Below are 4,835 nucleotides of genomic sequence, written 5' to 3'. Positions count from 1 at the left end.
TCACTGTGTAAACTGTATTTCAGTTTGTTGCCATATGACTGTCCAGATCTAAAACAAGTGGTTATTTAGAATCCCTTTATTAAAATGACTTACTCTGTTAGCTAGCTCTTATCTGTAGCTCTTATCCATTTGTAAATCACAATGATAGAGAATAGTGTTATTTCTATCGAGAGAAAAAAAAGGAGATGTTGTTCTCCCTCCCTGACTCCAGTGAATATTCTATGAGGGTGTGTACTTCCCGGTATGAACAAAACTAACATCCAAAAATGTAATAGATTGTTGATTTTTATTTCTTATTCCATGTCAAATACATTTTTTTTTTTACAATAAATTAGAAAATAAAATTATTTTCCCGATTTTGATCGTGCAAATTCAGTAACGAAAAACGAGATGTTTTCCACTCTCCATTTAGGCTCAAATTAACTAAATGTACACAGACCCAACACAGGGGCCTTACATATTCTGTTTAAAGGGGTGAATTTGATCTGGAAGCCCTATGCAACCAAATACTCCATCTAAACGTGAATCGATTCTCAATTGCGGTACAGTTCTAGAGACATAAATCCATCTACTTTAATTTCACGTCAAAATAATTTCACAAATGCAAAATAGCTGGAGAGAGTGGATTGGTGGAGGTTTGGGCTAGAATATATGTGGCATGACTCTAGTCAGGGTTCGGATATGAATTACACACGTGGCGATGTAAAGTGACTCGTGGTCGCCCAAATGAATGTCGCCCAAATGAATGAATGAATGAATGAAAAAAATAATGTTTCCACACAAGACCAGGTAGATAGATATATGTTGTTTACTAGTAAGTTTTTTTTTTTTACATAGAATCAAACAAACAGATACGTTACTATAAAAGTTGACACAAACTATGCTTTTCAGTTTCAGGAAATGGCATAACAATAATACATTATAACCCTTGACACCATGAGCATTTTGCTAACATTTAGGACTACCCATCCACTTGCATTACTAGTTGAAACTAAATTTTAAAAAAACATATGAAAATAAACACGACTAATTCAGACAAAGGTAGAAACACATAGAAAAGGGTGATGAGCGTCCTGTCAGGTAACGGACTATATAAAGTGCAGATCTTTAATTTTTGTATTTCATACACTGGCCATGATTTAAATATTTTCTCATATAAAGCCGTGGTCAGAAGGGATAAGGCAGGCTAATGATGACCAATTATTTGACATTATTATTATTAATAATAATAATAATAATAATAATAGTAATAATACTAATAATAATATTAATAATATTAATAATAATATTAATACTAATAATAGTAATACTAATAATACTAATAATAATAATAATAATAATAATAATAATAATACTATTAATAATAATAATACTATTAATAATAATAATAATGCTAATCAACAACAACAATTTCCCAAAGTGCTAAAACAAGATACGAAAAAAATAAAAATAAAAAATCTCTTAAATTGTCAAAAGATCTTATGACATATTCGTTATTGCCACTTATAGTCCTCAGGTCCTCTAAATACGCTTTTGTTGAAATGTTTCAAAAAAACAAAGCAGGAAAATAATCAATCAAAACTGAGTAAATACTTGATCCATTACTCTATAATACACTCAAAGCGCAGAATAGCATCAAGAGGCAAATACAGGACTCAGAATAAAATAAACAAAACACAAATCGACCACAGTATAAATTCTAGTACTTCAAGGCACAAGACTTAAAGTTAAAGTTAAACAGACAGTTAACTTCTTCTCCAACAGTGGAGTTTTTAAAATGTGTATCAAAGTTTACGATGCTTTATTTCAACCTGAATTGGCATTCATTAAATAAAGGTCCTTCTGTGGCTCAGTTGGTAGAGCATGGCGCTTGTAACGCCAGGGTAGTGGGTTCGATTCCCGGGACCACCCATACGTAGAATGTATGCACACATGACTGTAAGTCGCTTTGGATAAAAGCGTCAGCTAAATGGCATATATTATTATTATTATTAAATCTGGTTAGGTTAGCTTAATCCTATATGTCAATGTCAAGTATTACACAACTGACGCATAGGGATAGAAGTGTAGGGGAAAAAAATTAAAAGCAAATTGAATAATGACGTAAAACGTAAATTCACTTGTTTGCTTGATATACTATTGCTTTTTAAAAAGCAGTGATTTGGCGCGAGAGACAGTTTAAACAGCATCGGCACAGCTACCGTGTCTGAAATAGTTCCATCTAACATCCTGAAGAAGGGGACATGAAGAACTACATGTCTCTCGAAAACAACTCTCCTTCACTAAAAGAAAACACAAGTCCTGGTAAGCTGGCACGTTCATTTATTTCCATAAATATATTTTATTTTTTAAAGAATAGTTCTTCACTTCTTCTTCACTACATGCTATCACATCAAAAGCCCGTCTAGCTGTGTGTCCATGAAATTACATTCTAAACCACTGGATATGTCTCTAATCAAATTCAATAGAAACATTAGGGACTTATTATTTAACAGGCAAACATCACAATCAACTACAGGTTGGTTACATACTGAGTGAGAGTTGAGTCCAAACAGACACAATCTGATTGAAGTGTTATAACCATCTGTTATTAATGTGTTATTTACATTATAACCTGTTATATATGATATATATATATATATATAAAACCTGTTATTAACCTTAACTCTCACTTAAGGAATGCAAGATCCTCGTTGTGAAATTGCAGCCTGGTCTCAGATCCATTTGTGTCGTCTTACCCATTCCTAGGGTCGTTACGTTGGCAAGACAACACGAACAGATCTGGGACTTGTCCTACCCACTTCTTTCCTTAGAAATACAATTATTTTAATCAAAGGCCACATCTGTCACACAATACAGTGTATAATGTATATCCGCAAAGCAAGGCACTAGACCTTAGATTGCAGCTCAGCTAGCCAGACTGGCAATCATGTTCACTTGAACCGGATTCTACTGCAGAGTCAAACCCATGCCTAGCTGTACTGGGTTGCCTTGGTTACTTGCTGGAAAGGAAACAGAACCAGCAGATTCCGGGTCAGTTCAGCCCTACAGAGTGACCCGGGTAATGGAGACATTGAGCTTCGATGCTGTCCGGGTCAGTTCAGACCTACAGAGTGACCCAGGTAATGGAGACATTGAGCTTCGATGCTGTCCGGGTCAGTTCAGACCTACAGAGTGACCCGGGTAATGGAGACATTGAGCTTCGATGCTGTCCGGGTCAGTTCAGACCTACAGAGTGACCCAGGTAATGGAGACATTGAGCTTCGATGCTGTCTGGGTCAGTTCAGACCTACAGAGTGACCCAGGTAATGGAGACATTGAGCTTCGATGCTGTCCGGGTCAGTTCAGACCTACAGAGTGACCCAGGTAATGGAGACATTGAGTTTCGATGCTGTCCGGGTCAGTTCAGACCTACAGAGTGACCCAGGTAATGGAGACATTGAGCTTCGATCCAGTCCTCAAGTCCACACTGATCACAATGACAGAAGTTCAAGACATAAAGTGCATTCGGAAAGTATTCAGACCCCTTGACTTTTCCACATTTTGTTACGTTACAACCTTATTCTAAAATGGATACTTACACACACACATTACTCCATAATTACAAAGCGAAATCTGTTATATTTTTTATTTTAGCAAATGTATATATATATATATATACATACAGTGGGGCAAAAAAGTATTTAGTCAGCCACCAATTGTGCACTTAAAAAGATGAGAGAGGCCTGTAATTTTCATCATAGGTACACTTCAACTATGACAGACAAAATTTGAAAAAAAAAAAAATCCAGAAAATCACATTGTAGGATTTATAATTAATTTATCATTATGGGGTATTGTAACATCATGATGGGGTATTGTGATGTCATTATGGGGTATTGTGACATCATTATGGGGTATTGTGACATCATTATGGGGTGTAAATTGATGAGGGGCAAAAACGATTTAATCTATTTTAGAATAATGCTGTAAAGTAACAAAATGTGGAAAAAGTCAAGGGGTCTGAATACTTTCCGAATGCACTGAAAGTAACCAATTCGTTTTTTTCATCCTACTTTTGATATTTACTATATCCAATTTCTGCTTCATTAAATATTAAAACTGGAAAATGAAAAGTGCATATTTTGCCTTCAAACTGGTGTAACGGACTGACCCACATCCTCCTCCAGGTTTCTGGACCAGGGGAGACATATTACTGAAGACTGAGTCAGACCCTTGTATTGTTAAAACCCTTTCACACTACGGAGCTGAGCTGAGACAAACTGAATTGCACTGACCTAGTTCCGCATCCAGCACAGTTGCTGGAACTGTGCTTGAAATAATATAGCAGACAGCACAGTACAGCTCAGCTCAGCTCGGCTCAATAGGGTGGAAAGGGCATTTGTGTAGTGTTAAGAGCTTCTTGTGATGATCTGCAGAGAGAGAAAGAGCTGGAGGGGGAAGAAAGAGGGGGGAGAGGGGGGCGAGAAAGAGGGGGGAACGAGAGAGAGGGGGGAGAGAGAGAGGAGGGGGAGAGAGAGAGAGGGGGAGAAAGAGGGGGGAATGAGAGAGGGGGAGAGAGAGGGGGGAGAGAGAGGGGGGAGGGGGAGAGGGGGGGGAGAGGGGGAGAGAGAGGGGGAGAAAGAGGGGGAAATGAGAGAGAGGGGGGAATGAGAGTGGGGGAGAGAGAGGGGTAGAGAGGGGGAGAGAGAGAGAGGGGAGAGAGAGGGGGAGAGAGAGACAGGGGAGAGAGGGGGGAGAGAGAGACAGGGGAGAGAGAGGGGGAGAGAGAGACAGGGAGAGAGAGGGGGGAGAGAGAGACAGGGGGAGAGAGAGGGGGAGAGAGAGAGGGGGGA

Source organism: Oncorhynchus keta, chromosome 27 (assembly GCF_023373465.1).
Source record: "Oncorhynchus keta strain PuntledgeMale-10-30-2019 chromosome 27, Oket_V2, whole genome shotgun sequence".
Taxonomy (NCBI): domain Eukaryota; kingdom Metazoa; phylum Chordata; class Actinopteri; order Salmoniformes; family Salmonidae; genus Oncorhynchus; species Oncorhynchus keta.
This window is presented reverse-complemented; position numbering follows the sequence as displayed.